Source organism: Eurosta solidaginis, chromosome X (assembly GCF_040869045.1).
Source record: "Eurosta solidaginis isolate ZX-2024a chromosome X, ASM4086904v1, whole genome shotgun sequence".
Classification (NCBI taxonomy): domain Eukaryota; kingdom Metazoa; phylum Arthropoda; class Insecta; order Diptera; family Tephritidae; genus Eurosta; species Eurosta solidaginis.
The window spans coordinates 196,648,862-196,675,239 of record NC_090324.1 but is presented as its reverse complement, the minus strand read 5'-3'; the positions used below and the strand labels follow the sequence as shown (position 1 = coordinate 196,675,239).

The 26,378-nt window shown below is 37.6% G+C and overlaps 1 protein-coding gene across 2 annotated transcripts in view; it reads right to left on the bottom strand.

Moving 5' to 3' along the window:
• The window catches only part of LOC137234544 (apolipophorins-like), an 867,416-nt gene that overhangs the window by 334,235 nt on the left and 506,803 nt on the right, over positions 1-26,378 (bottom strand). The gene's annotated exons all lie outside the window — the stretch shown is intronic.

Below are 26,378 nucleotides of genomic sequence, written 5' to 3'. Positions count from 1 at the left end.
ATGAGTATTTTAAAATGGAGTGGGCCTTAGTTCTATAGGTGGACGCCTTTTCGGAATATCGTTATAAAGGTGGACCAAGGTTGATTCTAGAATGCTTTTGTACAATATGGGTATTCGGGATATCGCCATAAACGTGGACAAGGGGTGACTGTAGAATGCGTTTGTACAATATGGGTATCAAACGAAAGGTGTTAATGAGTATTTTAAAAGGGAGTGGGCCTTTGTGCTATGGGTGGACGCCTTTTCGAGATATCGCCATAAAAGTGGACCAGGGCTGACTCTAGAATTTGTTTGTACGATATGGGTATCAAATGAAAGGTGTTAATAAGTATTTTAAAAGGGAGTGGCCCTTAGTTCTATAGGTGGACGCCTTTTCGAGATATCGCCATAAAGGTGGACCAGGGGTGACTCTAGAATTTGTTTGTACGATATGGGTATCAAATTAAAGGTATTAATGAGGTTTTTAAAAGGGAATCGTGGTAGTTGTATATGTGAAGGCGTTTTCGAGATATCGACCAAAATGTGGACCAGGGTGACCCAGAACGTCATCTGTCGGGTACCGCTAATTTATTTATATATGTAATACCACGAAGAGTATTCCTGCCATGATTCCAAGGGCTTTTGATTTCGCCCTGCAGAACTTTTTCATTTTCTTCTACTTAATATGGTAGGTGTCACACCCATTTTACAAAGTTTTTTTCTAAAGTTATATTTTGCGTCAATAAACCAATGCAATTACTATGTTTCATCCCTTTTTTTGTATTTGGTACAGAATTATGGCATTTTTTTAATTTTTCGTAATTTTCGAAATCGAAAAAGTAGGCGTGGTCATAGTCGGATTTCGGCCATTTTTTACACCAATACAAAGTGAGTTCAGATAAGTACGTGAACTGAGCTTAGTAAAGATATATCGATTTTAGCTCAAGTTATCATGTTAACGGCCGAGCGGAAGGACAGACCGTCGACGGTGTATAAAAACTGGGCGTGGCTTCAACCGATTCCGCCCTTTTTCACAGAAAACAGTTATCGTCTTAGAATATAAGCCCCTGCCAAATTTCACAAGGATTGGTAAATTTTTGTTCGACTTATGGCATTAAAAGTATCCTAGACAAATTAAATGAAAAGGGCGGAGCCACGCCCATTTTGAAATTTTCTTTTATTTTTGTATTTTTTTGCACCATATCATTACTGGAGTTGAATGTTGACATAATTTACTTATATACTGTAAAGATATTAAATTTTTTGTTAAAATTTGACTTTAAAAAAAATTTTTTATAGTGGGCGTGGTCCTTCTTCGATTTTACTAATTTTTATTAAGCATACATATAGTAATAGGAGTAACGTTGCTGCCAAATTTCATCATGATATCTTAAACGACTGCCAAATTACAGCTTGCAAAACTTTTAAATTACCTTCTTTCAAAAGTGGGCGGTGCCACGCCCATTGTCCAAAATTTTACTAATTTTCTCTTCTGCGTCATAAGTTCAACTCACCTACCAAGTTTCATCGCTTTGTCCGTCTTTGGTAATGAATTATCGCACTTTTTGTGTTTTTCGAAATTTTCGATATGGAAAAAGTGGGCGTGGTTATAGTCCGATTTCGTTCGTTTTAAAAAGCGATCTGAGATGAGTCCCAGGAACCTACATACCAAATTTCATCAAGATACATCAAAATTTACTCAAGTTATCGTGTTAACGGACGGACGGACGAACATGGCTCAATAAATTTTTTTTTTTTTCGATACTGATGATTTTGATATATGGAAGTGTATATCTATCTCGATTCCTTTATACCTGTACAAGCAACCTTTATCCAATCAAAGTTATTATACTCTGTGAGCTCTGCTCAACTGAGTATAAAAATAATTCAAGATGCATTCTATAAAGAGCTTGGCCTGAGAGTTGACTGCACAAAGTATGGTTACGGCAACACAAATGATGGAAACTGATAAAGAAGATTTTTTGAACACAATGAAATGACTGCTCGCATTACTGGAGTCGATGGAGATATTGTCAAACGATTGGAAGTAATTTTAAATATTTTAAATTGCCATGAAAAAGTTAATGGACCTAAATTTGGAGAACATGCATCGAAAACTGCAGAGCTGCTGCTTCAACAGTATCCTGAGAAAAAGCTGACACCAACGGTACATAAATTTTTGGCACATGGAAAAGATTTAATAGAATACCGGTGTTTACTATAAGGAGAATTTTCTAAAGAAGCTCAAGAATCCAAAAAAAGGACTACAAAAGATATAGAAGTACTAACGCTTTCAAAATCTCACGAGTTAGACAAAACGAGGACCTCTTCAACATGCAGGCCATCTCTTCTTATCCAGTCATATCATCCATGAGGCATGTAAGATCACAAAGAGACCTTACAGACACCTTTAGCTCAGAAATGGTTTCCTTGTTAGATATATTTTCAAGTGACGAAGACTACGTTAAAATTAATTAAATGATCAACGTTTTGCTATCACAACAAAAAAATTATTTAGTACTTAGTTTTCTTATTTTATTGAAAAAAAAAAAGAAATCAATAAATACAAGCTTATTATTTATTATAAATAATACAGTTATTTCATTTAGTAATTATAATCATATATTTTTCGTTTTTACATCTTTTTAAAATTTATCAAATTTTAAGATGAGTTTCGAAGCACCCTTTAGGTATATTTATTTTAAAGCTTAGGCTTCGGCTATCAGAAAAGTAATAAATTTTTACAGAAATCAATAAAATTGGTAAAGCGGTTATTTAGATAAAACTGTTTATCATAAGTGGGCAGGGCTCAAAAATTTATTAGTTGTTCACAACTGAACAACTTTTAATAATTTTTCTTAGTTAAGTATTAATAAAATAATTGGTTTTTGAATTTTTCAAAAATATGTAAGCAAATTTATACAATGCATTTTCAAGCTATGTTTATATACTTATCCCCTAGCGTACACATTTCACTTTATAAGAGTACTAGCAGACCCGGCAGGCGTTTTTCTGTCCTAAATTTGGCCTATCTGCATACATTTTAATAAGCTTTATCCGTCTAGCTCTGCCCTACCCGTCTACACTTTTTCCTAATCTTTTTATTCACTCCTCCCTCCGTCTTTTTCGCTTCATCTCCATCTTCTTCTCATTCTATCTCTTTCTCAGTCTCCTTCTCTCTTTTCTCTTCTCTCAAGTTTTTCTCCTTCTTCTTCATCTCTTCTTGCCAGTCCCAGAGGGTGGTATGTATTTTGTTCCAGTCCAATTCCGAGTGTCAGTCCCAGTCCCACTCCGAGTGTCAGTCTCAGTCCCACTCCTAGTCCTAATCCCAATCCCAGTCCGTCTCTGGTATACTTCCCGGAAAAAAGCATCGTAAATACAAATATAGGCAAATTTATATACGAAATTTCAGGCAAATCGAATAGGACGTATGTAAATAGGTATGTGGGTATTATTAATTCTTGTCTTTAATTCGGCTTCGCATGCATATTTATCAGTTTTTCCAGGTTGATGCGGCTAAATCGAATATCACAATGAACTTTAGAGCTCTCAGCAACAGCTTTCATTTGATATCCATAATACACACACATTCTAGGTGTATCCGGGTCCATGCTTTTGGCCTATATCTCGAGACCGTAGTCACCCAGCGGTGTAAAACTTACTCTGTACTTATCATCAGCAGATTTCATTTGATATCCATATTGTATAAACACAATCTAGGGGTACCCGGGTCCACGTTTTGGCCTATATCTCGAGACCCTAGTCACCCAGGGGTATGAAATTTTTTTTTTTTTCAGTTAAATAAATAAAAAAAAAATGTTGTATGTAACTTTCATATTAAAGTACGTGTTTTTGGAATATATATGAAAAAGGTTACATTAAAAACTCAAGCGCATGCGTCGGCTTTTCTTTGCCATTTCATCTAAAACTTCATCAACGGTAACAATTTGATCACGGTCGATTTTCACTCATCGTATTTCTCAAATAGTTTTTAATCAGCCTAGGAGTTGAAAAAGATCTCTCGTTCGTTGCCGTTGTTACTGGAAGCGTACACAAGATTTTCAACAACATGTGAACATTAGCAAAAGCCACAGAATCGTATTCCTGTAATATTAATCATAGATAAATTGATAAAAAACAAAAACCGAAGTCCTTCCTTCAGGAATAAGTAGAATTCATGCTTTTTGAGCTTATGCATGAGATCCAACGTATACGTATATAAAATTCAAAAGAAAGAAACTGATCGAAAAGAAAAAAAATTAATTTAAAAAAGTCATATCTACACGGAAAAAACACTAATGTGTTTTTTACATTTTAAAATGTGAAAAACACATTATTTTTCATTTATCAAATAATTGAATTTTACATTTTTGAATTGTGTCTTTGACATGCAAAACAAGTAAGGAAGGTTAAGTTCGGGTGTAACCGAACATTACATACTCAGTTGAGAGCTATGGTGACAACATAAGGGAAAATAACCATGTAGGAAAATGAACCGAGGGAAACCCTGGAATGTGTTTGTATGACATGTCTATCAAATGAAAGGCACTAAAGAGTATTTTATGAGGAAGTGGGTCATAGTTCATTAGGTGGACGCCATTTAGGGATATCGCCATAAAGGTGGATCACGGTTGACTCTGGAATTTGTTTGCACGATATGGGTATCAAATGAAAGGTGTTAATGAGTATTTTAAAAGGGAGTAATCCTTAGTTCCATAGGTGGACGCCGTTTCGAGATATCGCCATAAAGGTGGACCAGGGGTGACCCTAGAATTTGTTTGTACGATATGGGTATCAAGTTAAAGGTATTAATGAGGGTTTTAAAAGGGAGTGGTGGTAGTTGTATAGGCGGTCGCCTTTTCAGAGATATCGCCATAAAGATGGACCAGGGGTGACTCTAGAATGTGTTTGTACAATATGGGTATCAAACGAAAGGTGTTAATGAGTATTTTAAAAACGAGTGGGCCTTAGTTCTATAGGTGGAAGCCGTTTCAAAATATCGCCATAAAGGTGGACCAGGGGTGACTCTAGAATGTGTTTGTACGATATGGGTATAAAATTAAAGGTATTAATGAGGGTTTTAAAAGGGAGTGGGCCTTAGTTCTATAGGGGGACGCCTTTTCGAGGTATCGCAACTTAGACTTTGTTTGTACGATATGGGTATCAAATGAAAGGTGTTAATGATGATTTTTAAAAGCGGCTGGGTCTTCGTTCTATAGGTGGTCGCTTTTTCGAGATATCGCCATAAAGGTGGACCAGGGGTGACTCTAGAATATGTTTGTACGATATGGGTATCAAATGAAAGGTGATAATGAGTATTTTAAAAGGGCGTGGGGCTTAGTTCTATAGGTGGACGCCTTTTCGAGATATCGCCATAAAGGTGGACCAGGGGTGACTCTAGAATGTGTTTGTACGATATTGGTTTCAAATTAAAGGTATTAATGAGAGTTTTAAAAGAGAGTGGTGGTAGTTGTATATGTGAAGGCGTTTTCAAGATATCGACCAAAATGTGGATCAGGGTGACCCAGAACATCATCTGTTGGATACCGCCAATTTATTTATATATGTAATACCTGCCAAGATTTCAAGGGTTTTTTATTTCGCACTGCAGAACTTTTTCATTTTCTTCTACTTAATATGGTAGGTGTCACAACCATTTTACAAAGTTTTTTTTTAAGTTATATTTCGCGTCAATAAACCAATCCAATTACCATATTTCATCCTTTTTTCGTATTTGGTATAGAATTATGGCATTTTTTTCATTTTTCGTAATTTTCGATATCGAAAAAGTGGGCGTGGTCATAGTCAGATTTCGTAAATTTTGTATACCAAGATAAAGTGAGTTCAGAAAGGTACGTGAACTAAGTTCAGTAAAGATATGTCGATTTTTGCTCAAGTTATTGTGTTAAGGGCCATGCGGAAAGACAGACGGAAGACCGTGTATAAAAACTGGGCGTGGCTTCAACCGATTTTGCCCATTTTCACATAAAACAGTTAACGTCATAAAAGCTATGCCCTACAAAATTTCAAAAGGATTGGTAAATTTTTGTTCGACTTATGGCATTAAAAGTATCCTAGAAAAATTAAATGAAAAAGGCGGAGCCACGCCCATTTTGAAATTTTCTTTTATTTTTGTATTTTGTTGCACCATAGCATTACTGGAGTTGAATGTTGACATAATTTACTTATATACTGTAAAGATATAAAATTTTTTGTTAAAATTTTACTTAAAAAAAAAAATTTTTTAAGTGGGCGTGGTCCTTCTCCGATTTTGCTTATTTTTATTAAGTGTACATATAATAATAGGAATAACGTTCCTGCCAAATTTCATCATGATATCTTCAACGACTGCCAAATTACAGCTTGCAAAATTTTAAATTACCTTCTTTTAAAAGTGGGCGGTGCCACACCCATTGTCCAAAACTTTACTAATTTTCTATTCTGCGTCATAAGTTCAACCAGCCTACCAAGTTTCATCGCTTTATCTGTCTTTGGTAATGAATTATCGCACTTTTTCGGTTTTTCGAAATTTTCGATATCGAAAAAGTGGGCGCGGTTATAGTCCGATATCGCTCATTTTAAATAGCGTCTGAGATGAGTGCTCAGGAACCTACATACTAAGTTTCATCAAGATACCTCAAAATTTACTCAAGTTATCGTGTTAACGGACGGACGGACGGACGGACGGACGGACGGACATGGCTCAATCAAATTTTTTTCGATCCTGATGATTTTGATATATGGAAGTCTATATCTATCTCGATTCCTTATCCAATCAAACTTAATATACTCTATGAGCTGTTCAAAACAACGCTGTAAATTTAACATTATTTAAATGTTAAAAATATTTGCCTTTTCATTCCGATGAATGTAATCGCTGTTGAGGCAAACGAGCAAACGCTGAATTGATTATATTCACGCATGCAATAAGTTGGTTGATTTTAAATCAATGTCGATTATGTTCGTTTAAGCAAGTTGGATCATTGAATACGATCATGTTGCCGTTGTTGCCGAACTTTGTTGTGTTCGATTTTTGCTGTTCTCTGATATGTATGTAGATGGTCGTTAGGCAAATTTACAAGGAAACTTCTTTATGAAATTATAGTAAAATTTAACATGTACATTTGTATATTTAATAAATTGCAGAATTATTATGAAACAGAATATGATTAAATATTGTAAAGAATTTACTGAAATTCCGCTTATTCCAAATCTTCTGCTAACGTTCGAATCGCTAAACTGTTGAATAAATAACTCCAATATTGAATAATGCAAAAATGGCCTTTATTAAAGTACTTCACAATAACACTTATAGTTCGCAACAGGCATGCTTAACCAACGAACCGATATCATTTCGTTACGATAATCAACGTTAATAAACGAAACAAAGTCATTTCGTTTCGTTTATTAACGTCAAGAACGTTAAATTAACGTTAACGATATCGGTTCGTTGGTTAAGCATGCCTGGTTCACAACTAATAGCTTGCTTAAACTAAACTGATTCTCGTACCTCTACTGTTGCTGCCTTTTATACTCTGTGATTTCTCGTTCGCATACTTCTAGGCGCTTTCATTTCTAGAATTTACTAGGTGGTTATCAGCTATAAAATTACTACGTTTATAGCTTCTCATATGCGCGTGTATGTGTGAGTGATACTAGCACAATTATCATTGCCTACTTTTGGGAGCATCTCAGATAAGATATCTGCATGTGTTTGTTCATCTCTTCTCCGCGGCGTGTGCGTACATATGTGTAGATATAATGATTAATTTGGTTATGTGCATACAAGTCACTGCTTAGCATCGGCTTAGAGATGATAGTATATAGGGTGGTGTAAACCCCAAACCCCGTCGCTACGCCCCTGGTTCATTCTCATACAACAGCAACCGTAACGGTAACAATAGTCAGCGATATCGATATGCTAACGGAAATATATACCAAAATAGTAACAATAGTAATACACGTTCAAATTCAAATAAAAATTATAGTAACAATAGAGGTAACAATTGAAGATCGTCAAACGGTAGAAGTAGAAATGCAAACGTCAGCGCTTTAAACGCGACTGCACCTCAGAAGCGAACACTGGGGGAGGACGAACTAAGCGAGTAAGCGTTTTTTCCTCACCAATAGGTATATATTGTTTAAATTTAAATTATTCAGATTTCATAGAATTACAACTTAAAGAGTCACAAAAACTTTTTCTTTCTTAGTAGACACTCAAGCAGACACTTCCTAAGTAAAAAAAAATCATGTATAGACAGAAATATTTCCTTAAATACAAACGACATTATTAACATTACCGGTGTCACTTCCAGTTCAGTTTATACTTTAGGTAAGATTACCGTAAATTTAAAATTTTCAAACTTTTCTCTTAAACATACTTTACATGTAGTAAATGAAGACTTTATTATTACATCCGATGACATATTGGGAAAAGATTTTCTGAAAAGTAACAAATGCATTATTAATTATAAAGTAATAGTATTTCCTTTTGGGTACATAATGAAAAAGTCACGGTACCAATCCTGCAGGGAACAGAAAACGACAGTTGTATCATTCCTCCCAGATGTGAAATTTTCAGAATTTTTGATTTAGTAGGTGCATTGTTAATTTCAATAACCCAATGATAAAAGTCATAAACACCACGGATGATGTAAAGTATGTAAGAAGAAACAGTATTCGGACAGAAAAACTTTCAAATTACAATGTTTATTCAATTAACAAGACAAGAACAGAAGACAAACTTAAGAAATAACTGATTTCAATTTTGAAAAATGAAATACCTCAACATGCTCAAAATAAATTAATTGACCTTTACATAGATTATGCTGACATTTTCGCTCTTGACACGGACAAAATGACTTTAAACCTCTTTTACTAGCAAAAATTAAGATTGACAGACAACGACTAAATATATTTTAAAAACTATAGATTACCATACTCTCAACGCGAAGAAATAAACTGCCAAGTAAATAAACTGTTAGACAACGATTTGATTGAACCTAGTTACTATAGTTATAATATTCCTTTGATTGTGCTCAGACAACGATTTGATTGAACCTAGTTACTATAATTATAATATTCCTTTGATTGTGGTCCCAAGGAAGGACAAAAAGCTCATCGTATGTGCGTAGATTTTCGCGCAGTAAACAAAAAACTCATTGCTGATAAATTTCCACTAGCTGGAGTTGACGATATTTTAGACAATCTTGGCAGGGCAAAGTATTTTTCCCACATTAGATCTTTTTTCGGGATTTCATCAAATCCCCTTGCCTCCCGACTCACGTGACATTACATCCTTCAGCACTGACCGATGTGCATTTAGATGGAAAGTTCTTCCATTCGGCTTAAATATAGCACCAAATTCATTCTCACGAATGATGACAATCGCTTTTTCGGGAATACCACCCAATTTCGCACCATATTAAAAATCTTTCAAAAGTTTTCAATACTTGTAGATCTTTCAATCTCAAACTTAACTCAAATAAATGCAACTTTTTACGACCACAAGTTACATTTTTAGGTCACAAAGGTTCACCCAAAGGTTTGTTGCCAGACGACGCCAAAATATACGCAATTAAAAAGTATACAAAACCGACTGATAAAGACGCGGTACGACGATTCTTCGCGTTTGCAAATTATTACAGAAGGTTTATACCAAATTTTGCGTCTCTGGCAGCGCCTCATTCATCATTACCGTCGATGCTTTCACAATTGGATGTGGCGCTATTTTGAGTCAAGAACACCAAGGCGGTGATTTCCCCATTTGTTTCGTTTCTAAAGCATTTAATAAAGCCGAACAGAAAAAACCCATTACAGAATTAGAAATTTTAGCTATTTACTTTGCAATCAAGCAATTTCGACCATGCGTTTATGGCACCCATTTCATTGTAAAATCAGACCATAGACCACTAGTATACCTATTAAACATGAAAGACTCCTCTTCAAAACTTTCGAGAATTAGGCTAGAATTAGTTTATATAAAGAATAATTTAAACGTTGCGCTGATGCACTATCGCGCATTACAATCGATGAGATTAAGGAAACTAACAAACAAATCTTGGCAGTAAAGACAAGGGCAATGACAAAGCAGACAAACGACAAAAATTTACTTAGGACAAATGACATACATACAGAAAAAGAACATACTTTAAAGGTTTACGACAAATTTTCATTCAACTTTTCAAAAAAGATACCGCATATAAGATCTGAAATTTCTTACGATAAAGATATAAAAACAACAAATTTGAGAATTTTTGCGCATATTAAACATAAGAAACTCGAGTTACTTAGTTTTGAGTTTGTTAACGAAATAATGACTTTAGAGAAATTATGTTCGAGCCTAGAATTAGAAGCCAGCAAACGCAAAATGAAACAAATTGAATGGCCGAAAAACGATACTTTTTCAAACATTTTACTATTACAAATTTAAAATATATCGGAAATAAGATTTTAAAATCATTAGAAATTATTCTAACAGATCAAGTAGAGACAGTAACATACGAAGACACAAAACTAAAGTTAATGAAAATTTACCATAACGATCCAATTTCAGGTGGACATTGCGGAATGAAAAAAACTTTACGCAAAACTACGAACAAAATTTTATTGGAAGAACATGACTCGTGATATATCGAAATATAGCAAAAGTTGTGATGATTGTCTTTTAAACAAGGTTAAACCTAAAACGAAAGAAAAACTTGTTTTAACACCAACTCCTTGTAAACCATTTGATGTACTAGTTATAGATACATTAGGACCTCTTCTTGAGTCCAAACACGGTAGCAAGTTCGCACTTACCATGATTTGTGACATGACTAAATATTTGGTAACAATATCTGTACCAGATAAATCAGCAAAAACAATTGCATCTGCAATTTTTGAAGGCTTTATTTTAACAAACGGCACAATGAATGCCATAAAATCAGATTTAGGTACAGAATTTAAAAATGAATTATTTGAAGAATTAACTAAACTTTTAAATATTAAACATAATTTTTCAACTGCATACCATCACGAAACTGTTGGTACAATTGAACGTAATAATAGAGTATTTAATGGATATTTACGTGCATATTTAAGCAATAATTTTTCTGATTGGCATATTTATTTAAAATACTTACCTTTCCTATACAATACAACAACTAGCATGGTTTTCGACAATAAATTTCCTCCCTTCGAGTTAGTATTCGGTAAAAAGGCAACTTTGCCTCACGAATTGCGAAAGGAAGAAATTGACCCACTTTATAATGCCGAAAACTATGCTAAAGAGATTAAATTTAGAATGCACAAAACACATGAAATGGCAAACAACTTAATAATTAAAAATAAAATACAAAGCAAAACTTTTTATGATAAAACGGCTCGCCCGTTAGCTATTAAAATGGGCTATAAAGTTCTTTTACAAAAATAACCACGCCACATACATGAAAATATATACCAAGGTCCGTTCGTTGTAATCAAAATTAATGACCCTAATGTTAAAATTTTTGATGAAATAACAAAAAAAGAAAAGACTGCACACAAAAATAGAATAATCAATATAAATTAATATATTCAGTAATATTATATTCATATGTACATACAATTTTTTTTACCAACAGCCAAGAAGACAGAACAAAAAAATACAAATTTAGTTTCGGTATTAGCATATAATCAATATAAAATGTAAACAAAAAAAAATATTTTCTAAAATGTCTACACAAATATTTTTTAATATAAATTAAGTAATTAAAGGAAATTAAAATTCAAAATTGAACTGCATTATATATAAAAACAAAAAAAAACATAAGGCAAAAAAAAAATACTAATGTAATTTTAACATTTTTTAATTCATCTTACAATAAAATGTAAAATTGCTCCGGATTGACTAATTTCAAAAAGGAAGGTACTCCCTAATATAACATTTTCGTTCATCCGAACCAATTAATACAAAAGAAGAATATGGCACACGTGTTAAATTTGCCAAATTCTTCTTTTCAAAGGAAGGGTGATATAAAGGAAAATAAGCATTAGACAAAATTATTATAAGGTAGTCTATGTGGTTGGGGCTTAAGTTGTATTTGACAGGCGCATGCAGAACTCCCTTTAAAATACTCTCTTATTCCTTTCATTTGATACCCATGTCCTAAAAACACATTTCAGGGTTACCCTAGGTTCATTTTCCTATATGGTGATTTTCCGTTTTTTGACAAAGGATGAAGGAAAATCGTTCCAAAAAACGTCACCCTTGGTCTACAATTTTGTCGATATTTCCCAAACGTATGTGGTATGGTATTAAAAACCACTTACAAACCATCTGCGAAACCCTACGAAACCAACGCAGCTAAGCTCTCAGCTGAGTATGTAATGTTCGGTTACACCTAAACTTAGCCTTCCTTACTTGTTTGTATAGAAAAGCTTACGCAAATATAAGAGATGCATAGATATGCGCAAAAGTTTGTTTACAATTATTTCTTATAAGTTGTAAGAAAAAGCTATATTGATAATTTTATATATTCTTTGTTGTAATTTGTTTGTTTTTATTTTTTACTTTTAAACGAGTTTCCTGAACTTGTTTGATTATTATGTAATTGTTGTAATTCTGTCTGTAGAATAGCGTCTACACTTACATTATATGTATTTTTTTTTAGGCAAACGTTTTTTGTTTTTTTTTTTAACTTATACATTATATGTATTTGAATGTTTCTGTGTGTAATGCATTGAAATGAAATTAAAATACAGGCACACATACTGCTGTGTTAACTTATACATACAAATTGGTTTATTTTTATGACCTACTTCTTTTATACGCAAATTTGATTTTTTTATTTAATTTTGCTTTTGAGGTAGGTATGGAGTAAGGATAGGTTAGGTAGGATTAGAGTTTTACATTTTTTTTGCCCCTCTATTGTATTGTACCACCCTAAGGAGATTTGTATTTTGTATCTTTGGATTTTAATATAGGAGCCAATAACATAATACATTCGAATTATCTTTGGAAAGCATGCAATTATTATATATTCATATATATGAATAGTATTTAACCGTTTCATTTGAAAATTTTTATGTGGATTATTGTATATTATTTAGAGATAAATATTTAATACCTTGGAATTAACTTTGTAATTGTTTTCGATGAAGTAATACTTCTTGTGAAGTTTGTAAGAAGATTGCGAGACTAATGTTAGGATATTTCTGTAAAGTTTTTTGTTTTTTAGGAATTGGATTGTAATGTAAATAAGTCATGTGAATGTTTTATGTATATGCTTTGCTGGTCTTTTCAATTTGAAATGAAAAATCTTTATTTTTCCTCCATTTTTACCCAAAGTTTCGCCAAACTCCTTGGCATCATCAGGGGTTAAATCTTTAACTTGCACCGAAAAAATTATAGAACAAAATTTATTTTAACTTATTTTCTCACTATAACAAAAATTTTGACAAAACTTACATAGAAAGAAATAATTTAACACATACATAAAATATCACAAAAACAAAGCGAATTTAAACTGAAAAGATTTATCGGTACCATCATCTTTAGGTACACTTGACGTACTGAATATCATAAGCATGCCAAATAGCTAGCAGCAATAAATTTTGTGTCCTCTTTTTTATTCATTGTCCTCTCCCTTTTTTGTAATATGTGTAGACTTTCCAATGTGAATCTCGTTCTTTCCCTCTGTTCTATATCTATTGTTTTCGCGTTCTTTAGATTGTTGTTGTTCTTTAGATTGTTGTGTGTGTATGTAATAATACGTGCTGAGCAAGAGCTGCGCTGGTCTTGTTTTTCTTAATGTCAGCGTCGTGCTCTGCCAGTCGGGTTCCTAGTGCTCGTTTTGTTGTTCCAACGTAGATTTTGTGGCAGTTCTCATTGTCTCTCCCCGTACATTGAATCTCATATACTACTTTGTTTTGTTGTAGGGGTTCTATGGGACTTTTTGTTAGTGAACAATCAGTTCAAGCATGCAAGACACATGTGCAGGGAAATCATAAAAAAGGAGGTGAAAGCACAGGATGGACAAAAATCTAATACAGAGGAGAAAACAATAAAGAATCTACGGTATAAGCTAAGGAAACACAATATTCTCACAACAAAAGCGGACAAAGGAAACACTACTGTGCTAATCGAAAAAGAGAAATATATATCCAAATCCGAAGATCTCATAGAGGAAATGAAATGTCTTAGAATGAGAGAGGATGCCACAGATGAATATCAAAAACAAATCAAAGTTGCTATAAAAAATGCAACAAATTTAGTAGATTCTAACATGGCACATAGATTGGTCCAAACGAACCCTTCGGCTCCTCCACTGATTGCGCTACCAAAAATCCACAAGCCGGACAACGCATGAAGCCCATCACTAATTTTAAATCGGCACCATGTTACAAACTGTAAAAATATTAAAAAAAGATACTGAAAGATACTCTGGGGCTAAGGAACGAATATGCAATAGCTAACACAACAGAACTAATAGAGAGACTTGAGACCGTAGAGCTAACAAAGAACAGCAAATTGGTATCTTTTGACATAAAAGATTTATACCCATCAATATCACTATCGGAGACTTTGGACATAGTTAGCTCAACAATAGTTCATAATAGAAAAAAAAACAATGTGAAAAGTATGCAAATCACAAATACGCTAATATGCGTTTTAACTACTAATAACGAAGAGCTTGTACTGGAGTACCTCAACAAGCAGCACGGAAATATAAAACTTACAATGGAAACGGAAAAAGACGGAGGAATCAACTATCTAGACCTAACGATAAATATTGATAAAGAAGCCAAAAGATTTAACTATGACATATATAGAAAGCCAACGGCCACCGACACAATAATACTGTTACGAGTATTAGCAACACTAAGGGTACTGCCATCTCTAGGCCGATGCTAAGCAGTGACGTGAATTCACATCAATAATTCAATCATTATGTATCTACATAAACGAATCAATAATTGTGTCTACACATATGTACGTATACGAGCAGCGGAGAACCAATGCACAAACACATGCATATATCTTATCTGAGTTGTCACAAGAGAGGGCAATAATCTGTGCAAGTATTACTCAAATGAGAAGTTATAAACGTAGTTCTGGCTGGCAATTTTGTAGCTGAAACTAACTAGTAAGTTCTGGAATGGAAAAGCCTGGAAGTATGCAATGAGAAATCAAAAAAGTATAAAGGCGCTACAGTAAAGGCGAAGAGGCAGTCGGTTCTATGTACCGGAGCGACTCGGGATTTTTCCCGACCAAGGACTGTCATCTCAGTGTGACCCCATTTAATCTGTTTCGTCCCTCCCACAAATTTTCATCCACCCAGCAGCTCCTTGCAGCAGGACTGCTACATATTCTCTTACTCCGGGAAGGTATCGAACCCAATCCGGGTCCGTCTCCTGACCCCGGTCCTGAGAAATGGTTTTGCTGCATTTGCCAGAAAAGAATCTTTTTGGGACGGTCATACTCTGTTCAGTGTGTCTCGTGCAAGGGATGGTTGCATCGGACAGGTTGTTCTGGGCTTGATCCCAAAACCGGACGTCCACGTAACTTTTATAAATCTTTTGTGGCTCCTTGCTGCTCACGCCCAAGGGCGTCCTGTAGTCTACGCCTAAGTGCCCCCACACTAACTTCCAGCAGCCTCGCTGCTCAGCAAGCCACAACAAGTACCCGCTGCTGCTCGCGCCCCACGGCGCCAACAACTCAAACAGCTGATACCACTCATAACTGCTACCTTCGTAGTAGAGCTGGTAGCAATGCTGAGCATCAGCCCCTGCCCCCGTCTTCTTCTCCCCCCTCTTTTCTGGCAGCAATCGTGCAGGTCAGGGAAACAGACTCTTAGTCCCTACCTCCGTTTGCACCGTCTGCCAGCACAGAATATATAGGTTTGCGACATCCGCTCAATGCAGCTCCTGCCTTGGGTGGTGCCACTTTCCTAGATGTTCTGGTCTCCGCGACGGCAACCCCTCGACGGGTTTCATCGCGCCATGTTGCCAGGTCGCAAACCCAAATCATCCGGGTACCCCAATGCTTGCCCAAGGGCGCCGAGTCCCAAGGCCACAACAGCAATTGCGTCCTGGCCTTCCACAACCTAGGCGTAGTCGCCCGTCACTTACCCCTAGAGTGGCGGCGTCACCCCTCATGCACTTCAGAATTCTGCAGTTAAACTGTAATGGACTAACTGGGAAGATTACGGAGATAGTCGATTTCATGAAGCGGCACAACATCCGCATTGCTGCGATTCAAGAGACTAAACTCACAGCAAGATCTGCATTGCAGACCTGCTCTGGGTATAATGTCCACAGGAAAGACCGCGAGAGCGGAAATGGAGGCGGCCTCGCGTTTATTATACACCACTCTGTGCAATATTATATATTTGATCCTGGCATCGACCGCAGGGACAATGTCTTAGAACGTCAAGGCCTATCTGTTCGGTCAGGCGATGCAAATCTAGAAATCATCAACATCTACATCCCTCCTGTCACCTGTTGCCCCAGTGGATACCGCCCTAATATCGAGGCCTTACTCACTGGCAACAATCGCATTATCTTAGGCGATTTCAATGCCCATCACGACCTATGGCATTCAAACTTGCGGGCGGACAGTAGGGGTGAGATGTTGGCGGATCAAATAGAAGAAACGACGTTCTGCACAATAAACGGAGACGCCCCCACACGTATGGTAGGAAGCTGTCATAGCTCGCCAGATATCTCAATTGTGAGCGCAGAACTCGTAAACTGCGTCAACTGGCAGCCGATAGTAACATTGGCATCCGACCACCTGCCCATACTTATTTCGTTCGAGCGTACCGCCGACTTCGTCGTCACCGAAAAACGCACTTTCATAAACTTCAAAAAAGTAAAGTGGGAAGAATATAAATCTGCAACAGACAGCAGCTTTGCTGCCCTCCCTATCCCGACTGATGCCCGCCAAGGGGAGCGTGCCTTCCGTAAGGTCATTGAATCCGCCTCGGCACATTTCATTCCCGCCGGGAGAATTCCCGAAATCCTGCCCCACTTCCCGGCGGAGGCCGCGAGCTTAGCGAGGGAACGCGACCTTATAAGACAGCTTTATCCAGGTGACCCCCGAATAAGGGATATAAACCAACGCATCAGATTGCTTGTGGACGAACACAAGCGGGCGAAATGGGAAGAGCACCTAAGAGGTTGTAACCTCTCTACCGGTGTAGGTAAAATTTGGTCCACCGTAAAGTCCCTATCGAATTCGACTAAGCACAAAGACAAAGTTTCCATCGCCTTTGGCGATAAGGTGCTGTCGGATGCGAAAAAATGCGCGAGCGCTTTCTGCCGACAATATATAATGCATCCTACGGTTGACAAAGATAGACGGAGAGCCAATAGACACGCACATAAACACAAACTCAGCGCGTCACCAATCACCATCACCGCCAGAGAGGTTGAGGACGCCATTGGTCGCGCTAAACCATCCAAAGCAGGTGGTCCCGCTAATAAAGCCTGGGAAACCAGCTAACATAGGTGAGTCATATCGTCCGATATCTCTCCTATCGCCAGTGGCAAAGACGCTTGAAGCCATTTTGCTCCTTTATTTCCAAGCACATTTGCAGCTAGCCCCTCATCAGCATGGCTTCAGAAACCTCCATAGCACTACCTCCGCGCTAAATGTCATTGGCACCCAGATAAATTGCGGTGTGAATAAATACCCCCACCATAGAACAGTACTCGTAGCGCTAGACCTATCAAAATCCTTTGATACGGTCAACCATGGCTCGTTACTGCAAGACCTGGAAGGGTCTACCCTTCCCCCATGTCTTAAAAGGTGGACCGCAAATTATCTGGGTGGTCGGCAGGCATCGGTGCAATTCAGAAACGAAACATCAAAACCAAGGAGAATTAAACAAGGGGTGCCACAGGGTGGTGTCCTATCCCCACTTTTGTTTAATTTCTACATATCCAAGCTACATTCACCACCGGAAGGAGTCACAATCGTTTCCTACGCCGATGACTGCACAATAATGGCCACAGGCCCAGGCCCAGAGATCGATGAGCTATGCAATAAAATAAACGGCTATCTGCCTGATCTCTCCAGTTTTTTCGCCCCGCGAAGCCTGGAATTGTGACCGACTAAATCTTCCGCGACCTTATTTACAACATGGACGCCCCAAATGTTGACCATATTGAACATCCACGTCGATGGCACTACGCTACCGACTGTCCTACACCCCAAAATCTTGGGTGTGACGTTTGATCAGGATATACATTTTAGTGCGCACGCAACCGCAATTGTTCCGAGAATTCAGAGCCGTAATTAAATCCTCAAATCCCTTGCTGGCAGTACCTGGGGAAAAGATAAAGAAACGCTCATGACCACATACAAAGGAATTAGCCAGCCGATTACGTGCTACGCGTCACCCATATGGTCGCCAAGCCTACAAACTACCCACTGGAAGAAACTACAGGCCTGCCAAAATACTGCTCTCAGAATCGCCACGGGCTGTCTTCTTATGTCCCCAGAACACCATCTGCATAATGAGGCGAGAATACTCCCCATCAGGGAGAGAAATGAGATGCTGACCAAACAGTTTCTGTTGAATACCCAGAAACCTGGGTATCCCAACAGACATCTGATTGACGAACCAGCACCGCCTAGGGGCCTAAGGAGTCATCTCCGTAAGCATTTTGAGAAAATTCGGCACCTGAGAGCCCAGCCGTATGAAGCGAAAAAACACAAGCAGGTCCTTGGTGAACTCCATAGACAGGCGTCGGACCTTTATGTCGGGAATTGCCCGGTGAATCCAGTACTTAAAGAAAAATATCCAGAACTCGCGGAAGAGGAACGCATACTCCCCAGGGAAACGCGTGTCACTCTTCTGGATACTGTAACAGGTTAAACTCTTACCTATGCAGAATCAACCCCGACATACAAAATGTATGCCCCGCTTGCAATGTGTCCCCACATGACACCAACCATCTCTTTAATTGTAATGTGGAACCAACGCCTCTAACACCCCTTTCCTTATGGTCCACCCCTGTTGAAACGGCAAGTTTCCTTGGACTCCCGTTAGAGGATATTGATGGCAATTTGTGATCGGTCGCGGCTATTAGGTGGGGCGAGCATTGCTACAACAACAACAGTGAGTTTCATTTGAGCTATCAATCAGTCCGGTTATTAAGAAAGCTATTCGTTGCAAAGTATAAGTGTTATTGTGAAGTACTTTAATAAAGGCCATTTTACATTATTAAATATTGGAGTTATTTATTCAACAGTTTAGTGGTTCGAACTTAGCAGAGGGTTGCAAATAAGAGGATTTGCAAGTGAAATCGTTACAATTGGTGTCAGAAGAGGAATTGTTGAATAAATTCCAGAGGACAACAAGGACATGGGAAAGTTCAGTGAATTGAAGATCCAGCAACTAAAGAAGGATTTGGAGAGCCGTGGATTGAATACAAGCGGCGTTAAACTTGAACTTCAGGCACGGCTACGAGAGGCAATGGAAGCAGAAGGAATTGATGTGGAAGAGTATGTCTTTCATCTTGATGGCGAGGAGACAACAAAAGTTGAAGAGAAAAACGAAACATCGCAGACGGTTACCAGCACAGACTTGAACATGATATTGGCTGCAATATCTGCACAAACATCGACAGTAGCATCAATGTCGTCGCAAATGTCATCACAACTGGAAGAGCAGAAGACATATATGGCATCACAACTAGAATCGCAGGAGAACCGTATAACAGCGAAGATTGAATCACAGGAGACACGTATCTCAGAAATGTCATCGCAAATGTCATCTCAACTGGGAGAGCAGAAGACATATACGGCATCCCAGCTGGGATCACATGAGACACGTATTTCAGAAATGTCGACACAGATTACATCAAAGATGGAAACACAACTGAAAGAGCAAGAGGGGCGTATATCATCAAAACTCGAAGCGCGTATGGACGAGAAAATAAAGCAGTTTGAAGAAAAATTCGAGGCAGAGGTGGATGCTTTGAGATGTCGTATACAGGAGTTGCAATTAATTCGCCCAGTTGTTTCAGCAAGCAATACGAAGGTAAAAACTCCATCCTTTGACGGCTCTGTTCCTTTCCAGGTGTTTAAGATTCAGTTTGAGAAGACCGCAGCAGTGAACAACTGGAGTGCGGAAGATAAAGTTGCTGCACTATTCGTGGCATTGAAAGGATCTGCTGCTGAAATCCTACAGACTATTCCCCAACGAGAGCGGAACAATTACGAAACATTGATGAGCGCTCTAGAGAGGCGATACAGAAGCGAACACAGGAAGCAGATATACCAAATGAAGTTGCTGAACCGCTTCCAGAGGCCTGGTGAAACATTGCAAGAGTTTGCGTCGGATATTGAAAGGCTAGCACATATAGCGAATGCGGACGCACCCTTGGAATACACTGAAAGGGTAAAGATTCAGAGCTTTATAAATGGCATACGGGACGTCGAAACAAAGCGAGCTACATACGCAAACCCAAAGCCAACATTCGCAGAAACGGTGTCACAAGCTCTGATTCAGGAAACAGCGTCGCTTCTATGTAAGCCAGTTTTCAAAGCACGCCGTATGGAAGTAGAAAGGCCAGAGTGGGTAGACGCAATATTGGAGGCGCTGAAGGGATCGCAAAAGCGGAGTGAAAAAGTTATAAAATGCTTTAAATGCGGGAAGTCCGGTCACATTGCACGTCATTGCGATCTTGGTCCTAATAGTTCCAACAATGTGGGTGGCCGTAAACTCAAAGCTGGAGGAGACGAGCAAGAGCGAGTAAGAGGTAGAGATCGAGGGCTAAATCCAGCTATTGAATGCCCTGTGATATCTGTGTTGCAAATTGGTAGAAAATCGAGCAGTCTTACCGTCAGAGGGAATGTGGATGGTAAAGAACGTGTACTGATTGTAGATACGGGCGCATCTCATTCCTTGATCCGATCTGACTTGGTCAACAGGAGAATAAAACCGTTACCTGGAGCAAGGTTGCGTACGGTCACTGGCGAGTATAACCAAGTTCAGGGAGAAGTGATATGTGAAGTCTTGATTGGAACGGTCACGGTTCTACACAAATTCGTTGTGGCGAAGATCGTTGAAGAAGCCATATTGGGAGTGGACTCCTTGGTTGACCATGACATCAAGATCGATATGCAGAGAAAGGTGATGTGTTATGAGAACCAGGATATACCACTTATCTTCAAGTTGGAGAAAGGGCTAAGTAGTAATCGAGTAATGGTGGAGAAGGCTCGACAAAGACCACGAAAGTCAAAAGAAAAGGTTGATGGATCGAATGGGCCAAATAAAGCGAAATTAAAAGTACCTGCGAGAGAAAGACCGGCATCGACAAACCCTAAAGGACGCACTAAAATGACTAAAAGAATTTTTCAGAAAGAATGTAAGGGTGGTTTCAAACCAGCGCGCACTACTGTTGTGAAACGTCCAGACGATAATGATGAGGCTAAGTCAATCCGTCAAGTGCAAGCTCTGCGAAGAAGTTCATTGGCCACACAACATAGTGCGAGGGAACGATCAAGAATAATGAGTAGTAAGATGAAACGCAGGTACAATGAGTACAAAAATTCGGAAGGTTTCTTGGAGGGAGATTTGGTACTGCTATACAACCCTCACCGGCGGAAAGGTGTTCCAGCCAAATTTCGGTGCAGTTGGGAAGGCCCGTACAAGGTTGTGAAGAAGATTAGTGCTACCATCTACCGCATACAAAGTATTGGGAAACCACGGAGTAGAAGAGTGGTACATTTGGAGATGCGAGTGGCGTTTAGATCGGGAGATTTGTCTGATCGGGACGATCAGACTTAGGTGGAGGACAGTGTTACGAATATTAGCAACACTAAGAGGTACTGCCATCTCCAGGCCGATGCTAAGCAGTGACGTGAATTCACATCAATAATTCAATCATTATGTATCTACATAAACGAAACAATAATTGTGTTTACACATATTTACGTATACGAGCAGCGGAGAACCAATGCTCAAACACATGCATATATCTTATCTGAGTTGTCACAAGAGAGGGCAATAATTTGTGCAAGTATTACTCAAATGAGAAGTTGTAAACGTAGTTGTGGCTGGTGATTTTGTAGCTGAAACTAACTAGTAAGTTCTGGATTGGAAAAGCCTGGAAGTATGCAATGAGAAATCAAAAAAAGTATAAAAGGCGCTACAGTAAAGGCGAAGAGTGAGTTTCATTTGAGCTATCAACCAGTCTTGTTATTAAGCAAGCTATTCGTTGCAAAGTATAAGTGTTATTGTGAAGTACTTTAATAAAGGCCATTTTGCATTAAAAAATATTGGACTTATTTATTCAACAGTTTAGTGGTTCGAACTTAGCATAGGGTTGCAAATAAGAGGATTTGCAAGTAAAATCGTTACAATACATAATACCTCAAATCACCCCCAACGGCATAAAAATGCAGCATTAAAGCACTTTGTACATAGACTTCAAAGAACACCTCTTATACAAGAGGCAGAGAGAACTTGAGGTCATATATAATATCGCTGCAAACAACGGATATAAAAAAATACTAGTAGATAAGCTCAGAAGGACAAATGGAGAACCAAAAAGAAATAATGAAAAGGAAAATAATAACTGGAGGAATATGACATATACTGGAAAAGCAACAGAAAAAATGGTAAACTTCTTTTAAAAATACAACATTAACACAGCATTCAAAACATCGAACAATCTAGGGCGAAAACTAAGAACTAACACTAACTCAGAGGATCCGTTTAGCAGCCACGGCGAATACAAGCTTACCTGCGGGTGCCAGCATAGTTACATAGGACAAACAGGACGGCAAATAAGAGCGAGGTTCAGAGAACATATTAGAGATTACAACAAAAAAATGCGGAATCCAAATATTATACCCGAGTCTATCTTCGCGAATCACATGGTCGAGAATGAATGTTCCCCAGCAAACATCAATAAGACAGTTAAGGTTCTTCACATACAAGCAAAAGGCCGACGTCACAACGTACTCGAAAACATGGAAATCTACAAACAGAAAACATTCGGCGGTAGAATAATGAACGAACAGATAAACACAATTTCTGACACAATATTCGAGCCTTTAAAACTTGTTTACAAGAAACAAAGTAATCACACAGGTACAACAGAAAAACACACAACAACAAATAAACACAAAACAATTAACGCACCAAAACAACAAACCCACAAAGAAGGTCCAACGACTAAAATTACGGATTTTTACCTACCCCAGTCAGCCACACAAATCGATTAGTAACAAAAATTGTTTCGGTTCTGAATGAACACACAGCACATACACATAACTAGATATACTAATCATCAATTTTGACAATACCTGCTCATTTACCTACGGACTATAAATTCAGGACAAACGACAACAACAGATCAGAATAAAATCGACACTGATGATGGCACAGCGCCGAAACCGGTTTGTCTCAAAACCAAATTTCACAAGGGATGACGGAAAATCGTTCCAATATGCATCACAGTTCAAAGTGTTCTCTTGGATTTGTTGGACAACTTAAAGGTATTAATGAGGGTTTTAAAAGGGAGTGGCCCTTAGTTGTATATGTGAAGGCGTTTTCGAAATATCGACCAAAATGTGGACCAGGGTGAACCAGGACTTCATCTGTCGGGTACCGCTAATTTATTTATATATGTAATACTACGAACAGTATTCCTGCCAGATTCCAAGGGCTTTTGATTTCGCCCTGCAGAAGTTTTTCATTTTCTTCTACTTAATATGGTAGGTGTCATACCCATTTTACAAAGTTTTTTCTAAAGTTATATTTTGCGTCGAAAAACCAATCAAATCACCACGTTCTATCCCTTTTTTGAGCTCAAGGCCGGATTAAATGAAACACTTTAATTTTGTTTTTATTTAATTTAATGTCAATATTTCAGTCTGAAGTCATCATCAGGACTGCAAAAAAAACAATACGTATTTACAACAAATATATGTACATAAAAACATTAATTAACATCAACACAATGTACATCTTAAGCTGCACTTGCAAGACTAACATTTAGCAAAACAATTATGAAATTAAACAGCGACTGATAATCTAAACAGAGAGTATAAACAAATGAAAAAACCGTAATTGTATACAAAAAACTTTCAAAACAACAAAGTATTCGACGGCGAATACAAGTTAACACGCCCTCAATTAATTTCTCACCAATAACTGCCGACTTGACACTTACGCTAATTATTGACCAAAAAGACAATAAAGCTGTGTCAACATAAATACTGAAGTAGCAATAAAACAGTAAATAGGAAACTGGTCTTCTTTTTATTAAAATTTGCAAAATTACATTTTTACCTTTTTATCAACTTAGCAGCAAACCAATAAACAGGAAGTCGCTGCAACTTGCGACAAATATTTTTACATTCTTGCTAAATCAACGTCTGCTACATTTCTCAATAACAAGTTGTAATAGCTAGTAAGCAATTAGTTAGTATAAAAACCAATAATTTGTAATAATAAGAGAGTTTTTTGATGATTAACATCGAATAAAGCGGTCCGACTTAAACAAAAAATTAAAAATTTTGTTTTTGTTTTGTTCCTTGTGTAACTAAGGAACGTCGCTTACATAAATGCGTGGCCATCCCAGCATTACAGTGTTATTGTAAAACGAAGACGATGCCTTTATATTTGTGTGGGTGGGTAAAAAATGTGTCACGCATATTTGTTGTTCCTTATTAGGTTGCGGTAGACATGTGAACAATTTGCGATGTCCGTTTTAAAATTCATCCTCTTATCATTGGGGGTGTCCACTATGTGTAGCATTTCTATCATGAAGAGTTTATTGTAATTTCTCTCCTCTTCTGGAATAGTGACATTGGCAAAGTCCGGGTAATGTCCTGTATCTTGGCAGTGTGAAGATAAAGCTGTTTTGTTGTCCGCAAAATTGTTTCTTAATTTTATGTTTGATTTGTGTGCGGATATCCTTGTCTTGAGTTTTGTTTTTGTAGTACCCACATACACTTTCTCGCATATGTGTGACCCGTCACCATTGCAAGGAATCTTGTATACAATATCCGGTTTGTCCTGTGTTGAAATTTTATCTTTCAGGTTACTGAAAATTTTCCGTAGTGTGTTGTCATAGGTGAAAGCTAACTGCACGGTTTCTTTATCATACATGTTTGAATATCTTATTCTTTCTGATAATTTCGGGACATATGTTGCAGACTTGTATATCTTGACATGTTTAGCTTCTTTATTAACGCCATCACTGGGTCGGGAATAATAATCGCGAATTATTTTCTTGGTTAGCTCTGTGGGAAAGTTGTTGTTTTCCAAGATCTTTTTAATAATTATAATGTTTTTCTCATGGTAGAAATTGTCGCTGATGGACAAAGCTCGACTGACAAAATTATTAGCCGTGTTCAAGATAAGACGTTTTTTATGTTGTGAGTACAAATTTATGAGCCTCCCCGATGCTGTTGGTTTTTGGTACCAATCTATGGTTCAGAAATTATTCCTCCTGATGACCAATGTATCCAAGAATGGTATTTTCCCGTCTTTTTCTATTTCTACTGTGAATTTAATGGATCTGTGATATCCATTGAGTGTATTCAGCATTATGTTCGTATCTTCCGTTCTTATTAGAACGAATACGTCGTCCACATACTTTGTTAATAATCGTGGTTTGTTAACCGATTCAGTCCGTTCTTCCATCACGATATCCGCTATTACAGGTGAAGCTGGTGATCCTATTGGCATTCCTGACCATTGCTCGTATATTTTATCCTTGTTCTTAAAATATCTGTTTTCCTTGAAATAGAACTGAAGAACGGTCAAGAAAAGTTCTTTTTCCATGGACGCGTGTTCTTTTATCTGTCCCATTTGGGATATATTATATCAAGGGCCAAATCTACTGGGATACTGGGAAACAAGGAAACAACATCGAATGACACTAAACACTCATCATCATACACATAAGTATACTTAATCCTTTTCTTGAAATCTATCGCGTCTTTTACATTATACTTGGATTTTTTAAAATTTTGGACAAGGAATTTACACAGACTGTAGGACGGAGGATTGACAGACCAACAAATAGGTCTAAGCGGAATGTCTGCCTCGTGTATTTTAGGCAGCCCATAAATTCTGGGGGTTTGCTGTTTTAAAATTAAGGCGGAACTTTTCTTTTAGGTCGATGGCTTTGTTGTTGTACAGTTTTTCCACTATTTCATTATTTTTTTGTTGTCGCCTAGTGGGGGAAGGGGGGGGGGGGGGGGGGGGGTCGAGCTTCAACACTGTATTTGGAAATATCATTCACGATCGTCTGCATATTTTTGTCATATTCTAATTTATCCATCACTACTGTGACGTTTCGTTTATCTGCGTTGAGGACAAATAGTTGTTCATTGATCCTTAAAAATTGTCTGTATGTAATTTTCTCCGTCAGCTATCATTTTTAACAGTGGAATTTCACTCACT